Below are 24,506 nucleotides of genomic sequence, written 5' to 3' on the forward strand. Positions count from 1 at the left end.
TCGTGTCTCCCTAGACCAGGGAATGCCCCCCCAGGGTCTCCACAATTCCCCGTGTTTTATATTATTAGGAAAGCTTCTCTGAAGGATCAACTGAATCAACACAAAATGACAAAAACAATCAAAAGCACTCATAAGACAATTGTTCAAAATGCAAACAATTCTGAGTTCCCAATGTGCCAACAGATTTCTTGGAGTGTCTTAGATCTGGCAGGAGGGATGCAGGGTTTTCTTAGCGCAGTTTATCAGGAAACTGAGTCATTCATACTGACCCTCTGGTCCATGGCCTCCTCACTGTCATTGTGCAGCAAGGAGGCCCAGAGGCTGCTGTGCTCTGGTCCTGTCAGGGATGAGAGCAGCGGCTCTGTGGCCAGCGCCAGCTCCAGCTCCAGCAGCTCACAAGAGGAGGCTCCTTCCAGAAGCTCTGTTGGCTGCAGTGTGGCAGACCAACAGAGCACACTGGAAGCCACCCCCCATTGCAGCCACCCCCCAGCTGCGCCCATCATCCCTGCAGAGCAGGACCTGCCCCAGAGGACCCGCGGCAGGAGCTCAGGACAGTGGCAGGTCCCTGTGCCCAGGGCAGAGTCACAGAACCTCTGCTCCTGGCTGGCACAGGGGCTGCTTACCCTGGTGTCCCACGGAGAGGAGGGACCCCGGGCCCCAAACTCTGCCCAGCCCTGCAAAAGGCCACCTTGCCAGCAGTGCTAGCAGTGCTAGCGAGGTTCCTGCAGCCATTCAGTCAAATAAGAGGGAACAAATGTCTCTTTATCTGACACAGTCTCTGCACACAGCTTTCTCCCCCTCCTCCTGGTGCCTTTCCCTGACTCCAGGAAGAGCTGCAGGAAATGCTGTGTGAGCCATAATAATGGAAGAGTTACTGATAAAAACACTGGGGTGATGCTTTCAGAGGAGTCATGAATGGAAGATTGACCAACCTTCCAGCCAATGGTATGCCAAAAGTTTCCATTCTTTAAATAATTGACTGCAATAAATTAGTAAAAAGAAAGATACGGAAACAAATTAAATCTCCCACAGCTGCTGGCTTTCCTCAGGCTCCATGGCCTATGTATTGCTAGACTTACTTCATTTAGGCAGAATATTAACTGCCCTGACTTGTTGGAGACTGACCACAAGGTCTCATCTGTGGTGAGCAGTCACTAAAATTAGCTCAGCAGAGGCATCTTCAGCTGTCCAAGTGTAGCAGAAATACATATTCTCTGCTTCATGACTGTGTGGCAACAGCTGCTGGTGTGGATTCGTCAGCGTTGCTTCATGGATTGCTCCTGGGAAGGAACTGTGTGCACAGGCACAGAATGATGGCTTCGATCTCCTCTAATTACTCCAATCGGATGATGGCCAGAACTTTTAGGCAAAAAGCATCATGACAGAATAATTTACAATATTCTCCAAACTACTCCTGTGGTTTTGATTTTCTTACTGATTAGGTTCAGTGTCTGGCCTCAAGAAATCAGTCCAGAAATAACAGGCAAACCTCAGCTTGCAAGTTAGAGTGCAAGTCTTTAATCTGCCATTTTTGCAGTATCTACAAACAACTTTTCAACATATTTGCAAAAAGAATCTCTTAGTTCTTGCTATACCTATCCAGAACCTGACTCTCTCCTTGTTTCATTTTGATTTGAGATCCAAGCATGATTTTTTTCTGGACAGGGAAGTAAGAACCAGCTGCAAATACAGACTACAAGTGTGAATCTATACTGCAGGAACTGAGCTGTAGCTTGGAATTAAAGGCAAGGAGTGATGCCATGGTAAATGTGAATATTTAGTGCTGACACAGGAGCCTTCTGCAATGCTCCACCAACCCATGGTTCACCTTGCTACAAACTCTCTTTCTGATGTTACAAAGAGTGTTGAAGAGCTGACGATAAGTAAAAAAAATAGCCAGAATGTTAATTTTTGTTATTATGGTGAACAATGACTATCTAATAATTCAGACCTCATAGAAGTGAGTATTCAGATTTCCACTTAGTTCATGCTAGCAATTTTAATTTGAAATCAACAGGTTTATCCAAATCAAGTTATCCATAGGAATTAATTTGCTCTATGATCTAACTAAAAATGCCTCATTGTCTGATAAATTTAGTAGAATTTTGCAAAGTCAACAGTCCACAGATTTTCATTTCTTGTTTAGTGGCTATTCTGCAGGAAAGCTTTTACAGACTAATCAGTTTGGATGTAATTAAATCTAGCCATTTTGGTATTAGAACAAAACCATATGACTGCACAGCCTTTTAAAAAATATTTTAAAATAAATTTTCAAATCAACAGTCTGAATAGGACTCAGAATAAAAACTCTACCAAACTTCAACTCCATTGGAAGATTCCCTTGTCACCCTGTGAATCAACTCTGCATTCAGAAGATTAAAAGTCCCAATTATGGTGGTATTTTTTGGTATGGTTAGGAATTGGGGAAGGGTCTTCTTCCTTCTCAACTCCATGCTGCAGTGCCTTTGGGATGTGGCCTGCTGGCCGTTGTTTGTGCAGCCCTGGTATTTCTACATGAGGCAGAAAGTGCAATTGCATTTCCAGCCAAAAGCCCATGAGGAGTGGGGCAGCCGGAGCTGTGCCAGACACAGGCCAGCAGCTGTGCCGCGAGAGGGTTTTGGTTCCTGCCCGGTGCAGCTGGTGCATCTCTTCCGTGACTGCCTCCCCTTCCCAGGTGCCCGGGGATAGCAGGTGCAGGGTTCTGCAAGGGCTATGGAACAGGGTGGGGATGTCTGCTGGCAACAGAGTGCAGCGGAGAGCAAACAGCCCAGGATGTTCCTGGAGTGTGTGACAGAGAACTTGTGACACAGCTGGTGACTGAGCCAGTGAGGGAAGGCACTGCTGGACCTGCTGTTTGTGAAGAGAGAAGGGCTGGTGGGTGACAGGAGGGTTGGAGGCGGCCTTGGGCTCAGTGCTCACAAAATGCTTGTGTTTGATTCCCAGAGAAGGAAGGAGAGACGTTGGGGAAGTGTTTACCTGCAACAAATGGTGAATTTGTTAAGCTTTAACAGGTGGTGCTGAATCATACCTTCCCTCACACCAGTGGTTAATGTGTGCAAGTGGATATCTTAGCCTTGAGAATAAAGACAGTGGGCCTACTGAGGAGGTAGCTGCAATGCATTCAAGGAGAAGAAGGCTCTTAACCATGGAAGGAGAATTTGAGGAATGGGATGTTCACCACATGACCAGCAGAGACCCTCAAGAGACCCCTACTCTAAATGTCAGTAATTTTGGGGAAGTGATTTAAACATGTCAAATACTTTGTGAGAATGTTTAGCCTGTGAGTTTGAGCAAAATAATGAATAAAAGTAATGAAAGGAATGTCTTAGTTCCATGGATACACACACGTGGGTGTGCATGTTTCAGGGAAGTGATTCCCCACGCACCCAGCACTGAAATAAAGTAATGCCTCTTTTCTCACACTGAGCTGGCAGTGTGGATCGGGCCCTGCTCGGTAACTTTCATTTTGGTCATTTCTATTGAAGCATAAAGAATGGTTGAAATGAGATCTTTTCCAGCTGTTTCCATCTTGTTTACCTTTTGGGGGACCAAGGTTCTGTGCTGCAGGTGAGCTGGGTGTGTGCAGAGCAGTGCAGCCCCAGAAACCCCTTGGTTTGCCCAAAGGTTGCCATGCCTTGCTCCCAGGTGTGCCCAGCTCTGGCAGGAGAAGGAGCCCGCAGCGCAGTGGGCACCGTGCCCTGCCCAGCCGGGGCTCTCTGGCACAGAGCAGCAGCAGCGCCAGCGCCGTTCAGCTGCTCCTGCCTTGGCTTCCCTGGGACACAGGAGCCTCTGGAAATCAGCACCGCCAGCCGCGTTCCCAGCTTGGAGCAGCTGCTGCTGGCGGGCAGATGCTGCCAGTTCCACTGCTGCCAAAGGGGAAGAAAGGCAGAGCAGGGGAAGAGATGTACATACACAGCAGCCCTGGGAACATCCAATAAACATGCAGATATATGGGGTGATTGGTTAGGAATTACTTCAGCTGCTATGCCAATAGTGCTTTCTCTCCTGGTTCTGGACAATGCTTTGGGCCATTTTCTTGGTCTGGTTTCCTTTGCTTGGGTCCCATCTGAATGCTCACTTGGGGTACAGGCTGTAGGTGCTTGGGGCACTCTTGGAGTTCCTCTTGGATCCCTTGAACAACAGGGTTTGGCCCATGGGGGGAGTTTGTGCTGCTTTGTGTCAGAGGAGAACTTCCGAGGCCATTTTGTGTTTGCTGTAGGGGAGGTTGGTTACTGCTTTGCATAAATTCACAGACTAACATGCTTTGTGATGCTTTGCTTTGTCATACTTTGCTTTGTGATATCAGGGCATGGTTGCCACATCGTCGTGGTGACATCAGAAGGTTGCCTTGTTGCACGGAAGGCCTCAGTGCCAGAGCAGCCCTAGGGCTTGCTGAGATCAGGAGCATCCTCCTGATTGTGGCCTTTGTCAGTGTGTAGCTGCACACTGACAGGAGTCTTGGCTTTTGTAGTGTTGGGGTAAACTTGAACAACAGTGCTACAATGATTGAGCAACTCGCTGCTGCAGTTTGCACCATGTATGGCACTGTTTATTCCGCCTATTTCATGACTAGCCTGGCAAGTAAGTAGAGGTTTCAACTCTATTTAGGTTAGGGTGTAAGCTAACCTGGCTTTTGCATGTCTTCCTGCTCTTTCTTAGTGGCTGGGTTGATTTTGAAAGAGAAAGAGCATTAGGATGCCAGTGGTTTGGTAAAGCTCCTGTCAGGGCGTTCAGCTAAAAAGGGGGTGCCTGTAGCCACAGGGGCAGCATTTGCAAGGGAACCTGCAGGGCTTCCGTTCCCTCCAGGGAGAGTCTGTGGCAGCAGAGTCTGTCATTTCCTCAGTTTGCTGGATCAAGCAGGACAACTTCCAAAATGCAGACTGGGAGGCCTTCTCAGAAGGCCTTCTAAAGACTTTGTAGTTCTCCCCAGAACTGAGGGAAAGCTTCTTTTATTCTAAATTTTGTAATGAAAGGATTTGACTGTCTATTTTGACCCTTGACTGAGTGCTAAAATAGTGATTCCCTTTGCAGTGAAGTGCAAACTCTAAAGCCGTGAGTGTCTGCTCCTGAGCCCTGGAGCTGCTGCTGTGCTGTTTCACAGTAGAACTGCCACAGCTCAGGGGGATTTTGGGGAAGCTTTTCTGGGTGACTGTTTTCAGCAACTTAATGGGAATTAGTGCATGCAACTTCTGTTTTTTAAAAAAGTACCTGAAAGACAAGAGAACAAGAGCTGCTTTATCTGTTGAACAGAACAGAAGCATGGAGTCTTGAAGAACAATTTGCATTTCCTTGATCACGTTTGTATTCATTTACTGGCTAAACAGGCCGAAGTGTAGGCACAACCAAGATTATTGTCCTGATCTCTTGCTGGCTGTGTGAAAGAAGTATGTCACGTGGAGGGATGTTGATAAAGAAAAATACTCTCTGTTTGGGTTGACTTCTTCTCTTCTGTGGGATTCAGCAGCCCAGGCAGTTTTCTCACAGCCCTTGTTCATTTTCCCTTGCCCACTCCAGATCACATGATCCGTGTATTCAGAGGTGCTGATCCTGAGGTGAGTGAGAAAGGAACATTTCATGTTCCTGGTGCTTAAGAATTGTAGAGCAAGCTGTGAGCTTGGCCTGTGGCAGCAGAGTGTAGAGGGCCAGCTGGGTAGGCTGAAAGAAAATCTATTTCCATGTCTGCAGCAGCAATAACAAAGGCATTGCTGGCTTTTTCCTGATTTTCCATTTCAGAACTTTCAAGGAATGAAAAGCTCATTTTGCAGAGAGAATGTTGCTTCTTGATAGTAGCCAGGGCATAATGTCTAATTCAGAACTATTAGCAATTCTGTTGAATTAGCCCATTTAAATTCAGTCACAGTGACTTAGAATCCCATTGTTCTCAAAGTTTCTGATTTGTCCTTAGTACAGCTGGTTGTAGAAATAGAGCTGAATAGAATAAAGTGCTGAATAGAAATAAGGTTATAAATTATAGGTAACTTTCTGTCCCTCACACTGCTGTCTGTCCACAGATCACAGAACCAACAGCAGTCTCTCCTCTGGCTCCCTCTGCTCATGGAGAGGAGGCCAAAGAGGAGGCAAATGAGGTGGATGAGTGCCAGCCTCCAGCTGTGGTCACACCACAGCCTGACCATTCTGAGCCAGTAAGTGCCAGTTGTGTGTGCTGCTGTCTTTGGTGCAAGGCAGAGCTGCAAGTTTCTGACCAGCCGGCACTTGCTGTTGCTGGCTGAGGATGCTGAGTGCTGGAGTCCTGCCAGGACCTGGTGATTGCCCCCAGCCTCTGACAGCTGGACAATGGGCTTTGATCTGTCATGCTTAGGCAGCAGCTTCCTGGCATTTGGACAGGGGCCAGCCTGGAGCATGAATGCTCCCTGATCCCAGAGCAGGGAGCATGTCAAAGACACTGTGCTCAGCCTTGTCAGATACACAGGGGACACTGTGGCATGGAGGGACCTGTCCCCCTGCACAGACTGGCCAAGTAGCTTCAGGCACAAAAAAATGTTGATCTGACCACACAAGCTCTTTGTGGTGCTTTGTCCCCACAAACTTCTTGGGTGTGCTTACTTGGGACTATTTCAGAGACACGCTGGGGATGTAGAGCTGCTGCTTGAAGTCAGGGATTTTGGTGCCTTTGTTGTCAGGTTGCTCTTCTGCCTCTTCAGGCAGAGCAGCCAGTAGCAGAGCAGATAGGTGCTCTGAGTCTGCCTGTTTCTTGGTCTTTGATAAGCTGCAAGGAGATGACTGTGTTGTCCATGAAGCTGGGGGGGGCCATTCTTGTCTAGTGTGGCAAAAGAAACAAAGTGAGTAGTTCTGAACCCTTCTTCTGAGGCAAAACCCAGACGCTGCATGTGTCTGTTGATACCTTCTATTGTGTAGTTTGCTTTGAAAACTGCATTGGAGCCTGGAGTGGGAGCAAAGCTGCAAGTCCTTGACTGCTGTCTTGTAATGCTAAATCCAGGATGTACACCTTGCAATGATGCCTGCTGTATCTGAAGTGAAATGGGCACCTTTGTGGCTGGGGAGCTGTGTGGGCCAAAAGGACGCAGGGCTGGCGGCCTTGAGCCGCTGAAGATGAGGCAGCGTGTGGCCAGGGGGCCAAGAAGGGCCAGGGCACGGTGGCCGTGTCAGCAGCAGGGGGGCAGCAGGAGCAGGGCAGCGAGCGTGGCCTGTGCTGGGCAGCGCTGCGGCCACCGCTGCAGTGCTGGGTGCAGCTGTGGGCCCTGGGAAGCAGAAAGTCCTTGAGGGGCTGCAGTGCGTGCACAGAAGGACAGGGGAGCTGGGCAAGGGGGTGCAGCACAAGGCCAGCGAGGAGGTGCTGAGGGAGCTTTAGCCTGGACAATGGGGGCTCATGAGGGACCTTCAGGCAGACTTCCATAGATCCCTGCCTTAGATCCATAGATCCAATGCTCAGCACAAGGGCTGTTTCCCTGCCAAACATCCCTTCACTGCATCCAAGTGCTTTAGACACTGGAGTAGGTAACACTTTCATATTTTGTTTGTTTATTTGTTTGTTTGTTTGCTAGAAGGAGAAGCCTTGTGTAATTTCTCCTTCTCCAGGGAGCAAGGGAGCTTTTGCTCAATCTTTCCTGCCCTTTTCCAGCACTGTCAGAAACACATCACTTTCAGGTTAACGGCTCCCGTGTCTTTTGGCAGCCCAGGGAATCAGTGTGTGTTGTATTTGGGAATTGAGCAGGAAATCAATGCCCTTGCATTCCAGCTGGTGCTCAGAGATTAGAGGAGCTGGGAGGGGCTGGGCTGCATTTCTGATTCCAGCCACTTTAGCACCATCAGTGTGCTCGAGTCCAAGAGAAGAACTTGCCCGAGCACAGATGCACAAAGAGTGCAGTTCCCAGTGCAACGCTCTGGGTCTGATTGCATTCCATAAGGACCCACACGCTCCAGATTCCCCAAGAGTGTGGGTTACTGAAGCAACAGGAGAGCAAGTTCAGGATGGCTGCAGATCGGGGCACTGCTACCGAGTGTTGATGTGTGTAGCGACAGAAAGGACAGTATTGATTCAGGGTGACCCCCACGTGGTGAATAATGTGCTTTGACTCTATGATTTAGAAGGTTAAACAAATGCTTTCTTAAGCTACGTTATATCACACTAGTACTATATTAAAACTATACTAAAGAGATACTATACTAAAAAGCTACTAAAGAAAAACTTGTGACTGTCTCCAGACAGTCACGACACAGCTTTTATCTAATTGGCTAATCAAGCTAAACAACTATCACTAAAATCCAATTAACAAATCACTTTCAGTAAACAATCACTAGAACACATTCTACATGTACTAAACAACAAGAACAGCAAGAAGAGATAATAATTGTTTTCTCTTCTTCTCTAAGTTTCTCACTACCTCCCCTTAAAAAAAACCTAGGAGAGAGAATTATATCTCTCTGTGTTCAAAGAATGTAAATACCACAGTACAGTAAAGAGAGAATATAAAAGTGAGATCTGTCTGTCTATCTATCTATTTGAATCTTCCTGGCTCTGCTCCAAAGCAGTGGAAGATGCAAAGCTCACCTAAAGGCATCCCTTCAGGAGAGGAGTAGAGACAAGTTCCATTGACTGATCCTGAGCAGGCAGAGATGTTTCCCCCTCCAGAGATGGTTGTTTTTTCCCCTCATGTTTTCCTACTCCAGCCTTTTCTGACCTGAAGCCTTCTTTTTATCCTTTAAATTTTTGCATGTCCTAAGGGAGTGGAACTATCCCATGCTGTAGTTGGGGTCTGGTGACTTTGCCCATACATGCATTACATGACACATGGTTTCCTTCGCTGGCATCCCCAGGGCTGTGTAAGTGCATTTGTTAATGGGGCCTTATGAGAAACTCTGTTACTGCTGGTCAGAATTCTCAGTTGACAAAAGAGGGAGAAGAAACACCTTGGTCCTCCTCCATATACTGAGATGGCCATAGAGGTTCTCTGACTTCCATCAGAGATCTTTGCATGCATCCTTATCTCCTGAATGACCCCATTTTCTAACAAGAGTGTAGATGTCAGGAAGGAGGAATGCTGGTGCAGGCCTGAAGGGAATGTGAACTCCAGAAGTGTCTCTCACAAGGAGTGAGCTCACCCAGGAAGCCACCTGCAGGGCCAGGATGGAGCTGTGGGACAGGGCGGGGTGTCAGTCACTACTGAAAGACAAAGAGGACATGGCAGAAGCAGAGGGAGGCCCTCACCAGACCCTTGAGAAATGCCACACCTTCCCTGTCAGCTGCCTGAGAGGCTGTTGGAGCTTCAGCCCCAGATGGCCCCTGATTGTAGGGCCAGGGTCACTTTGGAATCTGTGCCTCCCCACGGGCAGAGAAGGACCCAGCAGAGCAGCAGCACAGTGCTTTGGGAGCGTGTGAGCCCAGCAGTCTTTGAGTCTTGGCCCACAAAGGTCGTACGGGAAGGTGAAACCCATCTTGTCTTGCTTTCTGTGCAGGTGCTTCTAGAGAAAGAGCAGGAGCAGACTGCCTTATCTGAGATGCCATGCCAGATTCAGGGAGAGCTGTTCCCTGCCCGAGAGCAGGAAGAGCAGCTCAGGCAGCAGGTGGAAGAGCCACAGGAGAATGGCCAGGTAAGCCTGACTGGCCAGGGGACAGAGGGAAGGGCAGGAAGAGGGGCATAAACCAGAGCTCCTGGGACTGAGGAGGCCAGGAAGTCCCACAGGCACTGAAAGGACAGAGCCTTGGAATCTGCAGAGACCAGCACCGGGACAGGATGGTTACAGTGGAAGCAGAGCTGGGGAGGGAAGCAGAAAGAAGGGGCTGAATAAATGTGATTTTGAGGCTAAAAGAGGGAAAAGCTGATCTTGATGGCAGCTCTCAGTCACTTGCTCTGCTTTTGTGTGTACAGAACATCAAGGCAGAGCCACAAGCAGAGCTGCCTGAAGCTCAGAGTGACATCATGGCAGCAAAGAGGAGGAATGAAGACATCCAAGAGGAGAAGAATCTCCCTATGCAGAGGGGCAATCAACAAAAACAGGTGAATGAAGGAATGGCAGCCACTCCATTCATGAAAGAGAGTCCTTTCCGTTGTTGTTTACAGAAAATTGATGAACAGGTGCAGGCACAGCTGCAGGAAACTGAGGCTAGGATCAAGGCAAGGAAGAAGAGGCTAGACGAAAAAATTAAAATCACCAAAGAGAAAATTAATCGCCTCCTTCAGGAACAAAAGGCTCTAGAAAAGCAAGTGAGTGAACCAGCAATAGCCACTGCAGTCACCCAAGGGGTGGTTTCTGCCCTCCTTGCCTTTCCAGTGCAGAGCAGCAGGGGGTGGGTGATGCCTCTGAGGCCATCCTGATGAGGCCTCTGTCAGAGCTGCTCTGAAGGGCACTTCCTGGTCTGCTGAATCTCAGCTGATGCTCTAGACAGTGGCATTACTCCCTTGGCCATTTAGCCAGCACTCATCCGAATGAACTCCTGCTGGCTTCTTCCAGGTGACCTTGTTTCTTGAGGTGTTTTTGCAGGTGAACATGGTCACTCACATAGATCTGGAATACGAGCTACAAGCTGTCTGTATCCCTTGTGAATCTGCTCCTGTCCTTTTCTTTACTTTCTTCCCAGTCGATGACTCCTGGCTGACGGGGACAAGCTGTAGTCTCTGACTGCTTTGTTCTGTTTGACTTGAGGTGGAAGTGTTGCCATCCTACCTGGCAGCCTGCAGAGAGTTCCAGCAAATGATGGGCAACCAAGAGCCCCGAGGCTGGCATGAGGCCCAGGAACTGAACCCTCCAGAGATGCTGCAGGATGAGCACGTCCCGAGGAAGGTGCAGAAAAAGAGAATTTCATGGCAGGAGGTAGAACATTAGAATGAGGAGCTGCAAATGTATCTGCAGACCTAGGAGGGGGAAAGGAGTCTTTGGGAGGAAGTGGAGTGGTCGTTGCTGCAGTCATCCTTTAGAACAAGAAACTGGCTATGACCTCGAGTAAAACCAGCCTTTGGTTTTGACCATTTGGTTTCACAAGTGGACATCCAAAGCAATCCAGTTGAAGAGCTCTGCATGTGGCTGACAGCAGCTTCCTAAGGGCTTGCATTTCAAATGGCAATCTCTCTTGCATTTCAGGGCAATCTCTGCCACACCTTCCTGACATAAACTCATTTCTTGTCTCAGACCTACACCGACTCTGACACTGAAGCTGCTGCAGAAGCAGCAGTGCTGTCCCAAGGAGCCTTTGCTCTCCAGCTGAAGAAGTGGGGCCTGAGCACTTGGTTCACCTCCCGTGCTGACCCAGCTGCTGCTCAGCAACAGGAGATGGCGGGTGACTCCCTGGAGCAACTGAGTACGTCTGGTATCTTTCTTATCTGAGGGACAGTGTATTGTGTGCACGTGTCAGCATAGCTGTACCAAAGGGTTCTCCTCGGTTTAGTGTCACAGAAGTGCTGGCGTTGCTCCGAGGCAGCAAGAGAGAGCTCTGGGTGTTCCTGCTGCCTCTGAGGGCAGCTTAGACTGGCTGGAGTTTGCCTGGGCTTCCCTCTCTGCCGAAGGCAGAAGCAGGGATTGTTCCTGGATCAGCAGAAGGCTGTGACTGCTTGAGTCCTAGCCACTGGCAGAAGCTCTGCTGAGATCAGTCTCTAGGAGAACACATCAAGCCCTTTGTGATTCTGCAGCACAACCCAATGAATCTGCTTCTTGCCCTTAACAGCTGCCAGTGCTGTGCTCTCAGAGAAGATCTGGTAGGGTTGAGAAGAGAGCCCAGTGGATTCTGTGTCTACCATCACCTGTTGGGACAAAAAGGGCACTGATCTGCGCCTCGGTGTGGCTGATCTCAAAGCCCATCGTGTTGTGTCCTGAATGGGGGCAACAGCTTGTACAGGGCTCAGGCTCCCTCTGGCTTCTTCCAGTCAGTGCCTGTCAGTGCTCATGCTTGGGCTTTGCCAGCCTTGTTGTGGTCGCTGCCCTGCCCCTGAGGGCTGGTGGGAGTGCAGAGGCTGGAGCCTTCCTTAGCTGGGAGGGTCCCACTGCTGCCCGGCTGCTGCAGCGCGGAGCTGCCTGAGGCAGCAGCCCCTTCTCTGGGCCGGCTGCTGCGTCGCACGGCCTGGACTCACAAGAGGGTCAGCATCTCCTCTGGGCAGCTCTCTGTGTCACAGGGCGCCTGAGGAGCACTGCTGTCCTCTGTGCCCATGCCCGCCGTGCCGAGTTGGGAGGATGGGGACGTGTGCGGTGCCGAGAGGGCGAGTGCAATGGGAGCGACTGATCCGCGCTGTCGGGGTGGAGAGAAGCGGCGTGGTTCTTCACGCGGGGCACGGGCAAGGGCGTCTTTGAGCTCAGCCTGCTCATAAAGGGTGAGGGCCCTGATGCTGAAAGCCCCGTCGGGATTGCTTCTAGCATGAGCTGCTCTGGTTTACAAATGCAGAGGCATTCTTCTGGCAAACTGCTGCAAGCTGGAAAAGATGGGAACACTTGGCAATAATTCCTCCTGTTCTGAACTTGACATCTGTTCAGAGGAATTGATTCTAGATGTCCAGGTGCATTTAATCTTAGCAAGTAGGAAACCTTTTCTAAATCTCACAGTGTTTATTCCCAAGAAAACAAAGGCACTGTTAGTTCCAGCTCTCCTTAATGTTTCTAGATGACAAACTTACTTGCCTTGGTAGGTGTTCTCTTCTGATCTCAGTCTCTGAATGTATCTCCCTGTGCTTCCCTGTGTGTCTGCTGTCAAGAGGTCTCTCACTTCAAAGGATGCTAGAAATCAGTCTCTGTGCCAGCCACTTGTGCTGTGGACCTGCTGTTCTTTTCTTGTTGTTCCAGTTCCTGTTCCTGTTGTTGTTAGCCAGCTGTCCACAAAGGGAGGGCTCAGAGCCCCAGACAGTGGGGCTGCCTTTTGTATCTCCTAGAAGCTGGGATCTCTGCTTTAAAGTGAACATCTTGCATTTTGTTTCCCTCAGGGAGAATGGCGAAGATGGAAAATCCTATTATAAAATACATTGAACTGGAAAATATTGGCAGTGGGTGAGTCCAAGCAATGTTAATTTTACCAAACTATGCATCAGGTGTTTTGCTGGTGGAATAGGTATCAAGTGTGAAGTCAGACAAGCTGCAAATGTGTTCAGGCACTGGGCTTAGATTGTCAGTGCTGATCAGAATTTCTAAGTGTGCTCAGAAGGCATTGTCAAAGACATCTCCATGCTTCCAGTGTCCTGCAGGTCTTAGGCATTTACAGCACAGATCTCCTGCGTGGGCTGGCTTTCACTGCAAGATCTAAATGGCTTCTCCTTTCTCTGCTTCTCTTTTGTTTCTAGAACTTTTGGAGATGTTTGTAAAGCACTCGACACTGCCACAGGAGGAGAGGTAAATGTCAACAGCACCTGCAGACTCTGCTGCACTCGAGGGCTTTCCCTTCTGGTGTGAGCTGTGGCTGGAGCTTTGGGCAGAGCTGTGCTGAAAAGGCACAAGAAGCACAGACTGGTGCCAGCCCGCAAAATGCATTTGGGACTTTGTCCTCCTCAGCTGCCGGAAGGAAGGCACGGAGGGCAGCGGTTCCTTTCAGAGAAGGACGTGCTCACTCGCTCTCCATTGCTGAAACAAAGGTGGTGCCTTCGAGCACCTCACTGCTCTTTGGGGCTACAGCTTCAGAGTCCTGAATTCTCATTTCTGGCTGCCAGCAAATACATCTGAAAGTTACTGGTGGTTCCTTAGCCACCTGCTGCACTTGGGAACTGCACACAGGGAGAGATCTGCAAGGCGTCCCTGAAAGCCCTAAGCCCTGCCCATAGCCCAAGATGTATCCACAGAGTTTTAAGGCATGGATTGCTTCTTCTGAGTCGCAAACAAAGCAGCAGAGAGTGTGGTCAGAGCTTTGTGGGTGATAACTGAGACACTGCTGTTACCAAGTGGTCAAGGCAAAATGTCAGTGGCCCCACGTGTCCTGTAAGTGGCTCCCAAGGGAGCAGAGAAATGGGCTGTTGGAACGTCAGTTCCTAATTACTGCAGTGCCTAATCACAAGGCAGTTTGGCACAGCTCAGCTGTGTCATTGCAAAATCACTCGCTCCATGTGTCTTGTGGTCTCGTGCCACCAACCTCTCAAGTTACTGATTTTCAATGTCATTTTAGGTGGCCATAAAGAAAATACATCTTCAAGGACTGAGGAAGAAGGAACTAAAAGTCAATGAACTCATGGTCATGAAGGTGAATAGGAATCCCAACCTGGTCAATTGTTTAGACAGGTGAGTTGTGCTTTTGTCCCATGAATGTTTGTTCACATATTGCAAACATGCAAGGTAAAATCCCACTTTGGTCACTGGCAGAAAATAGAGCTGTAATTATTGGCTAATTATAACTGCTCTTTTCATCTCCAGTGGATGGGAAGAGATTGCATTTTGTCTGCATGAGTCTTCGCTGGCACATGGTATTGGAAAATTGTTCAAAAACCCGGATGAGTCGTGTCTTACTAAATCAATGATCTCTATATTCACAGCCACCACTTTGTTTTGGAGCTTGATTTTTTTCAAGTGTCTTCTTAGGTCCAGGTAAACTAACAAGGATTTCCCTTGGATTGTTGCCACTGTTTTCCTTTGCTATGCATGCCAGGAAGACTAGGTGCTTTTTTCCAGAAACACCATGCGCGACAGGTTTTTTATCTGGGCTGTTACTAAACTGCACATTTTGCTTGCTGCCCATCTAAGACATCTCCTTTTTCACAGCTGTGCCTTTCTCCTTGAGACTGCACAGATGGCAAACAAAGCACAGCCAAGAGGGAATGTCTATTCCTTTATTTTGTCTTTGTCTCAAAGGGACCTGAAAAGAAGAATCAACCTGTCTTTTCCACACAGCAACCTAGCCATGTACATTCATCTCCACGCCCTTGTTTCCTTCTTTCAGCTACCTTGTGGGTGAGGAGCTCTGGCTGGTTATGGAGTACATGGATGGAGGCACTCTGAGCAATGTCATCAGCAAGACCTACCTGTCTGAAGATGAGATGGCAGCCATCAGTCGGGAGGTCAGCAATCCCATCCGTGTTTCCAAGGGCTTGGGCAGGATTGTCTGGGAAACAGGGGCTCAGAGCTGGAGTGATTTCCTGTGCCAAGCTTTGTTTCTGTGTTGCTGCTATTCTATGGGCAAGTAAAAGCATCTCAAGTGAAAGGCCTGCCAGTGCCCCTGCACTCCCTGTACTCAGTGCCAGTACTCTTATCTCCTGCTGTTGTATTCTCGCTCTGTCTCTTGTATTTGTATTTGCTGTTCTCCACCTTGCCTCTCTAAATGTTTGCCTGGAGTCTGTCTTCACTGCATTCCTTGCCTGTAAAAGCAAAGGTGCTGGTGGCAGGATTTGAAATGATCAGCAAAGAAAAAAGACTCATGTCTCACAGTCCTCCGCTGAAAAGGATAGTAGTGCAGCCAAAATGCTCTTTGCTCCCGGAAAGTGACTGGTGGGATACTTCCAAGCCTGTGCTGAGGCCAGCAAGAAAATCTTTGTCATGCAGCCTCCCACCCAAAAGTGATCCGCTTCACACCAAAGGGAGGGACTTTTCCTTTCAAAACCCCTCCTTTGTCCTCTGCATGGAAAAAGCACGTTCACTGCAGCAGGAGTCATCCTGGCTGGTTTGCAGGGCACAGCCTACAACAGCAGGTGCTGTTGCTCTTTCAAAAGCTGACGTGCCTTTCCTTAGAAAGGTCCTGCTCTGCAAGTGTTGGAGCAGCAAGCTCTTCCTCTCAGTGGCCATTACTGTTCTGCCATTACTCCCCATTCCCCTGGAGAGGGAATCTTTTAGATTCTTTGTTTCCTTTCTTGTGTGATGAAATCACATCACTCATTTTTGCCCTCCTGTTTCTGTTTTCTCGCTCAGTGCCTGCAAGGACTGCATTTTCTGCACTCAAACCGCGTCATCCACCAAGATGTGAAGAGCTGCAACATCCTTCTCAAAACCGACGGCTCTGTCAAGCTGGGTCAGTATATTCTTGGTCAGGTGCAGCGTTCCAGGGACGTGGGTGTGGGGCTGCTTGGAGTGACTGCCAGCTCCCCAGAAATGGTGCTGGTGGCAGTGCAGGGACCCCTGCTGCGAGCTGAAGGCACCGTTGCAACGTGCACAGAGGTATAAGGAACCACAAGCAGTCAAGAGTGGCGTTGCTCTGTGTGTGTCCCTTCCAGACAGAGGGAGCTACAATCTAAAGCTTCAGGGGCATAAAGTCCACTGCTGTGAGCAGCATTAAGAAACCTGGGTTTTTTTGGAAACGGCCAATTTCATACTCCCTTGGCTAAAGCCCCAAGGAAATCAAGCGTGCACAGTTCTCCAGGAGATTCAACAGCACATTCTTAGCCTGAGAGTGGGGAATTCTTTTGCTTGGTTTCCTAATTGGAGCTGGCTTTCATGGTTTGTTGTTTTCTCCACAGCTGACTTTGGCCTCTTTGCTCAGCTCACCCCTGAGCAGGGCAGACGGAGCTGCGTGGCCGGCACTCCTGGGTGGCTGGCGCCTGAAGTGGTGACAGGTCAACCATATGGCCCCAAAGTGGACATATGGTCTTTGGGAATCGTGGGCATCGAAATGGTGGAACGAGAAGTTCCTTACTGGAATGCAACTCCTGTCTTGGTAAGGTGCAAATACTCACTGATCCCACTGTCTTTCTCACCTGTCCCATGTTCTGTGTGCCATTGGACAAAATCCCATTGCCATCTGCTGGCACCACTTCCACCAAGGTCTCCTTCTAAAAATGCCCCTGCAACACATCAGCATCTGCTGTAGCTTTGGTTGTATCAGAAAGGGAAGTGGCAGTTCAGAAACCTAACCAGTTCAGAAACCTGCCATTTTGGCCTCCAGCCATGCCTGACATTTCTCACTTGTTTTTTGAACAATGTTGGAACTCTGTTTCTGAAGGACAAGAATTTTTCAGTGGAGAGGGTAGACATGTGATAAATATCCTGAGAAATGGAGGTTAGACCTTCCCAGTTTCAATTTTATAGAAAACATAAGAAAAAAAGGAAAAAGAAAAGTAAACAAAAAAGAAAAAGAGAAAAAACCTACTACCAAAGCAATGCCCAAGCAGTTCTGCTTGCTTTCTCATTTTTGAAACACAGCTCTTCTCTTCCATTCTGTAGCATCTTTTCCAAATGCTGTGGGTCTTCGAAACTTTCAGGCTTTCAAGTCATCTGTACATGGTTCAGTCATGTGTGTGGGTGGCCTGGATAAGTTTAGGATGTGTTTTTCTCCGACTGCAGTTAGAATTGTTTGCCAAACCCTTGGCTGTTTCTTGGTACTTTAACAAGTTGATGAGCTTGCAGGCAGGTGCCTGGGCTGGGATCCAACGTGGGCAGTTGACACCGGTGCTGTGTTTCTTTACCACAGGAGCAGGGCCATCCCTGGCCTGCACAGTTCTAATGACAGGGAGGACTCCAGCTCCCCACCATGGCCAGTGGCTGAGCTCAGCTGAGAGTCAGGATAAAACCCTCTTTGTCACCTCTGGTGATGTGGGAAAAGGAAAGAAAGCCGCATAAATTATTTGTACACAAGGGGAGTGCATTGCCATTTCTGGATTTGAAATTCTCCTTTGGGTTAAAGAGGATAATAGCAAAGTCTCTTTGGTCACCATCTATTTCAGTGCCACAAGCACAGAGTTATCGTTACAGTGGTGGGCATTTTTATGGAGACTCCAAGGCCTCTTGCCATTCATATTTTTGTCTATTTGAGATGGATTCTGCAAGTTGAGGTTTGGAACTTGGAACTTGGAACTTGATAGTTCCAAGTTGGTGTCCTATGTTTCTAAATACCATCTTGCAAAAGCAGAATGAGCTCTGTCCCTCTGACTTGTCAGCATGTTAGAGCTTGGTTCCACACGAACCACACTGGATAACGATCAGCCAATGTCTTGCCAATCTACACTGTAATTCCTTGGCCTGAGGAGTATCAGAAAGACCTGCTGAGCTCCATGGACACTGTCAGCTGCATGGAAGTGAGCATCCTTGGCCTTGCTGAAGAAACTGGAGCTCAGCTTAGGTTAGATGCTCTTGAGCAGGAGAAAGGCTGGGATCGTCAGGTGTTTCCAGAGGCCTGCGTGCCCAGAGGGACTGAGCTCTGGGGAGCAGCTGGATGTTTCTGCACATCATGGAAAGGGATTGCCAGACAGCTCAAGCCTCACCACAGGCAAACACTCCCCAGCTCTTCTCAGGCAACATTTGCTTTGGGTTTCAAGTTGTTCCCACTTGTCTGTCTGTGAAGATGCCCCTAAAACCACAAGGCAAGCCTCTCAGAACTGGTGTTACATTTCCAGAAATGAAGAAAAGAAGCCCAAACACAAGAAAGTTGCTAAGGCACCGGTTTTTAGAGAGGAACTTACCCCACTGTGCAGTTTCTTCTCACTGGGAAACATGCTTCAAACTGGGGCATGAGGGTGTAAAGGCCACAGAGTCTCTTCTGCTTCTTGTGCAGTGCTGCTGAAACACTCAGTGATCGTGTTTCTCTCCTAGCCCAAGCCATATTCTGCACGTCACCAAGCCAGAGCCTGGTGATGTGGAGAGCCTGCCAAAACCTCCCATTTGTTTCCTGGCACTTTCTGGGATGGGCCTACCATTAATGCATTGACTTGAGTAGCCAAATGAGTAGAGGGTGACCGTAGGGATGGAACCTCTCCTTCTGATTTGACCATGAAAAGTTTTTCTTTTCCATGTAAGGAAAGCAGAAATTTTCAGGCTGCTGAGAGACAGAGCTGCAGGTGGCTCCTGTGTGTCCAAGCAGGTGTTTTCATCCCAGTACATTTGTGCATGCATCTTAATGTGTCTGTGTTGAAGATGAGATTCCAAATGTTTGTTTCCTTACCTGAGGAGCACCTGGTGGATTTCCTTTCTTTCCTTCCAATTCCCATTGTTTTCAAGAACAAAGCAAAAAGCTTGATTAGTTTTGTTTTATGGCAGCTGCTCTTAAGGGACCAAGAAGCACTGCAGAGATACTTTTCCATGTACTAACCCTTGGATATAGTAGAGTTAGTATAGCAAAGTCCTTCTTCCAAAAAGCCTCTCAAGCTGGTATGAATCTTCAGGGAAGGAAATGTGCTTGTGGTGACGTAGTTCCCACTAACTAGGTCAGTCAATGAAATCAGCTGCCAAGGCAAGATCTGTGGGATGTTGGAAAAGCTGTGGCTGCATCGGAGTTTGGGTTTTTGGTTGGTAAAGGAAAGTCATCTCTGGGTCTCTGCCAGGGCAGAAACTGCCACTGCAGAGTGGAGCTTAATCAATGGGACCCAAGAGAGCAGTTACAGATAGGAAAGAAGCAGGTGTAGCCTAGTGTCTCCTTTTTCCCCAGCCTCAACTCCTGATAGCCACAGGAGGAAGACAAAAGCTGCAGCAGCCCAACCTATTCTCATCTTGCCTGCGTGACTTCCTGAGCTGCTGCCTGCAGAGAGACGAGGCGCGGCGCTGGTCTGCCAAGGAGCTCCTGCAGGTAAAATGTGAAGGGGCTGCAGGTGAAACAGGGTCTGAGGGCCGGGCTCCTCCTCCACTCAAGTCCAAGGCATCAGATGAGCCCCCTTCCTCCTCACCTCCACTCTTGGTGCTCTTCAAATGAAAACAGTGAGGAATCCTAGACTGGGCTGGGCTGGCAGGGCCCTGTAAAGGTCCTGTGGTGCAAGTGTCCTGCAATGAGCAGGGACATCTTTAAAGAGATCAGGTTGCTCAGAGCCCTTTGCCACTGGAGCCGGAATGGTTGCAGGGATGGGGCACCTACAAGCTCTTGGGGCAAGCTGTGCCAGGGTGGCACCATGCTCTGAGTAAACAAGTTCTTCCTTAGACCTACTCTGATTTGATGCCCTTTGTGTTTAAAAATATTTGTCCATATCCTATTGTAACCGACCCTGTTAAAGATGTCCCCCACTTTCTTCAAAGCTACTCTGAAGTCTTGGAAAGTGGCAATAAAGTCTCCCTGGGGCCTATTCTTCACAAAACTGAATAACTCCACCTCTTCTCTGCATTTCCTGAGCAGAGAGGTGCTCTGTCCTCTGACTGTTTCTGTTGCCCTCTTTTCTAATTTGGTGGAGTGTTCAGTTTTATCTAATGGCAAAAGAATTGAAGCAGAGCAATGCAGGGTACAGAGACATGAAATGGTGGTGGAGGAACCCAAGGAAGCCAGTCCCAGCTGAGCAGTCAGAGATTTGGCTGTGGCAGGAGGGGCTGTGGGGGCTCACTGTGAGCCTCTGAGGGGCCCTGGTTTGTGCCCCCCAGCCCACCCTTGGAGGTTTCTGGCACGCAAACAGGGACAGCTGGGAGGGACTTGTCCCAGCCCCATCTGCTGCCTGGCACACTCAAGCAGACGGGAACTGCGCCAGGGTTACTGCCAGGTTGTGTGGCAGAGAGGGAACTGCAGGACCCAGTGCCACTGGGCTGGCCCTGCTGGGAAGGAAGGTGCCATCCAGCACACGAGGGGCAGGGCATGGAAAGGTAGACATTGCTTTCTGTCCCTGTGGGAATTAGCACAGTGCCTGTCTTTCAAAGACAGGGACCTATGTGAGTTATTGGAGTTTCCTGAAAGGAAGATAACCCAGGGACAGAAAGCACCATTTCTAGAGCACTGGCAGGGCAAAGATCCCAACAAGATAAACAAACCTGAATAAATGGATGAGTGGGATTCTGGGCCAGGTTTGCCTGTGATGGCAGGGTCCTGCACATGACTGCTGGTAGCAGATGGTGCCATTGCTCCTCTTTCTGGGTCTTTTTAGGACCCAGAGCAATCCCAATTGAGCCTGTGAAGTACTGAGCTTGGAAAGTAATGGTTCACTCTTCACTGTTCTTTGTCTTTTTGTTGTTTGTTGTTTGTTTGTTTGTTTTGGTTTGTTTTTTAATTTGTTCGTTTTCTTTTTTTTGTTTTTGTATTTGTTTTTGGGTTTTGGGGTTTTTTTGTGAACAGCATCCATTTGTAACATCAGCTGAGGCTACATCCACCCTGAGACCACTCATCATCTCAATGAAGAGGAGGATGGAGAAGCAAACAGTGCTATAATCATATCAGGACCATGTTCTCCATAGCCATCTTAGAGTAGGATTTAGAGTAGGACTGTAGAGTAGGATTTAGAGTAGGAGTATGTGGAGAAAAGACAAAAGACTGCACAATTCAATGTGAATCAAGGACAAGCCATTTATTGTGCTTCTAAACATAGTTTATAATTAGTTCCTATCCTATAGGTTTCTATAGACATGCATTGTTTGGTTGGTTGCTGCACTTTGTCCAGCATCTCTTGACTGGTAGCTCTATTTTGTCCTGAGGCAAGCACGCATCTTTTCCTTAATCTAATTGGTAGATGCTGTAAGGGTCATTTTATTTGGGTTGCTACCCCTTTGTCTGTCAGCAACTCTTCTGCTTCACCTTTTTATCCACAAAGTTGAATGCAGCTTTATTAAAAACCTGAGCTAGTTCTAGAAGGTTAGTTAGTTTAGTTAGCTCCAGAGGTTAGGCTGGTTCATTTAGTGCCTGTCCATTTTTCTGCAAATACCACCCTACAGGATTATAGAGTAGGATTGTAAAGAAATAAAGTTTCTGAAACTTTAACTCATCTGGAAGAATCCTTTCTTTCTCACCCTGTGAACAAGTGAGCATTTCCTTCTGAGTTGTCAGCTGTCTATTAAAGGTGCAAATGGCTTCTTTGGTGTTGTGAAAAGTACATATTACAGGATAGGCTCTTCACAGATATTGAAATGAACATATATATATATAAAAATTAATATACTATATGTGTTATGTTATCTTAGTCAGTAGTACTGTATTTTTTTCAGTAGTGTGGTATGTTGCGGTGTGATGTCATGGTTTGCCTCAGATACCCCAGGTTCCTCCCTGATAATTCCCTGCCAGGTGTGTCAATCATCCCTCCTTTCCACACCCTGACCCCTGCTGAGCACTGTCTGTCAATCCTGGCATTCCAGAAGGGCGGCGAGTGATTGGCAGAATTCAAAAGATGCCCTCCCCTCCTGGAAGGACATTGGGCCATCCAGGTGTCCTCTGTCCCTTGAGACTTCCCCGCCCCGTACCTGGCTGGTGGTCCCCCGTGTTCCTTCCCTCGCCCTCTCCCCCGGCTAAAAGGGCGAGCAAACCATGCGGTTGGGAGTTCTCCTGGAGCTGTTGATGGATTCAGAGGCCTGTGGGCCAGGAATAAAGCTCTGGATCGAAACCCTCCATCAGAACCAACTCCTTTCCTTCACCTCGCCTTAAAGCTTCTCCACCAAAGGTAAACCTGAACTCCTGCATGCCTGGACTTGCCTCCAAGCGCCCAGCTGCAGCATCCAGCCAGCCAAAAGTGTCTCTGGGGTAAAATTCCACAGTTGCTGCTATTTGGTCAAGCAGCAAAGGCCAGACAAGCTCATGTACATCCCGTCCGGCTATATTCACAGAATCACAGAATTTCTAGGTTGGAAGAGACCTTCAAGATCATCGAGTCCAACCCATGTTCTAACACCTCAACTAGATCATGGCACCAAGTCCACATCCAGTCTTTTTTTAAACACATCGAGGGATGGTGACTCCACCACCTCCCTCTGTGGATGATTCCAGTATTTGATCACTCTTTCTGTGAAAAACTTCCTCCTTAATTCTAGCCTGTATCTCCCTTGGTGCAGCTTGAGACTGTGTCCTCTTGTTCTGTCTGTTGTTGCCCGGAGAAAGAGACCGACCCCCAGCTCACCACAGTCACCCTTCAGGACGCTGAAGAGAGTGATGAGGTCACCTCTGAGTCTCCTTTTCTCCAGGCTGAACAACCCCAGCTGCCTCAGTCGTTCTTCATATGGCTTGTGTTCCAAGCCCCTCAGCAGCCTCGTTGCTCTCCTTTGGACACGCTCAAGCATCTCAACGTCCCTCCTAAACTGAGGGGCCCAGAACTGGACGCAATACTCAAGGTGTGGCCTCACCAGTGCCGAGTACAGGGGAAGAATGACCTCCCTGCTCCTGCTGGCCACACTATTCCTGATACTAGCCAGGATGCCATTGGCCTTCTTGGCCACCTGGGCACACTGCTGGCTCATGTTCAGCCGACTGTCAACCAGCACTCCCAGGTCCCTTTCCTCCTGAGCACTGTCCAGCCACACCATCCCCAGCCTATAATGTTGCAGGGGGTTATTGTGGCCAAAGTGCAGGACTCGGACTTTTTGAACTTCATCCCATTGGATTCTGTCCATCCATCCAACCATTCCAAGTCCCTCTGCAAAGCCCTCCGTCCCTCTGACAGATCGACACATGCTCCCAGCTTAGTGTCATCTGCAAATTTGCTAATGAAAGACTCTAAGCCCTCATCCATGGTGTCAATAGAAATATTAAACAGAACTGGCCCCAGCACAGAGCCCTGAGGGACACCACTGGTGACTGGCCGCCAGCTGGATGCAGCACCATTCACCACCACTCTCTGGGCCCGGCCATCCAGCCAGTTCCTAACCCAGCAAAGAGTGCTCCTGTCCAAGCCACGGGCTGCCAGCTTGTCTAGGAGTGTGCTGTGGGAGACAGTGCCAAAGGCCTTGCTGAAATCCAAATAAACAACATCTACTGCCTTCCCTGCATCCACTAGGCGGGTTACCTGGTCATAAAAGGTGACCAGGTTGGTCAAACATCACCTACCCCTCCTAAAGCCATGCTGACTGGGTCTGATACCCTGGCCATGCTGTAAATTCTGTGTGATGGCACTTAATAGAAACTGTTCCATTATCTTGCCAGGTACTGAGGTCAGGCTGACTGGTCTATAATTACCAGGATCCTCCTCTGCACCCTTGTTGTGAATGGGTGTCACATTGGGCAGCTTCCAGTCATCCGGAACCTCACCAGTGAGCCAGGACTGTTGGTAAATGATGGAGACTGGCTTGGCAAGCTCATTTGCCAGCTCTCTCATTACCCTGGGCTGGATCCCGTCTGGTCCCATAGATTTATGACCATCCAAGCATTTCAGTGGTTCTTTGACTGCCTCTTCTTGGATAATGGGGGGACCATTCTGCTCCCTGACACCATCAACCATTCCAGGCGGGCCGGTGTCTTGAGGGCAAGTCATCTTCCCACTAAAAACTGAGGCAAAGTAGGCATTAAGCACTTCTGCCTTCTCCTCATCTGCAGATGCTAAGTTCCCTCCCTTGTCCAATAAAGAACAAAGGCTGGTCTTACCCTTCCTTCTAGCATTAAGGTATTTGTAAAAACAGTTTTTATTATCCTTTACAGAAGTTGCCATTCTAAGTTCAAAATGAGCTTTGGCCTCCCTATTTTTTTTTCTGCATGCTCCAACAGCCTTCTTGAATACTTCCTTAGAGACCTGACCCTCCTTCCAATGCTGATACATCCTCTTTTTATTCCTAAGTACCTCCAAATAAAAAAATATTGGTAATTATTTCAGTGGTAAATATAGTTTTAGGTTATAACATTATGTAAAATAGAAGCTATGTGATGTAAGATACTTTTTTAACTAGCTCAAGAAAGGGATGGAATAATCAAGAAATTCTTTGCCCAGAGATAACAGCAACAGGAGACCTAAAGCCCCAAGAGAAGAATTCTTGCGTCCTTATTGGAAAAGACCAACTTTCTTCCACCTCCTTCCCGACTTTGAGGAGCCAACTGGATTAAGGGGGAGAACTTG

At 48.5% G+C, this 24,506-nt stretch overlaps 1 pseudogene; it reads left to right on the top strand.

Annotated features, from left to right (window-relative positions):
• Positions 1-911: 911 nt before the first annotated feature.
• Positions 912-21,267, top strand: LOC139585494 (serine/threonine-protein kinase PAK 3-like; annotated as a pseudogene).
• Positions 21,268-24,506: the final 3,239 nt, after the last annotated feature.

The sequence above is a fragment of the Agelaius tricolor genome, unplaced genomic scaffold (genome assembly GCF_023055355.1).
Source record: "Agelaius tricolor isolate 1412-34295 unplaced genomic scaffold, bAgeTri1.0.p SCAF_81, whole genome shotgun sequence".
Taxonomy (NCBI): domain Eukaryota; kingdom Metazoa; phylum Chordata; class Aves; order Passeriformes; family Icteridae; genus Agelaius; species Agelaius tricolor.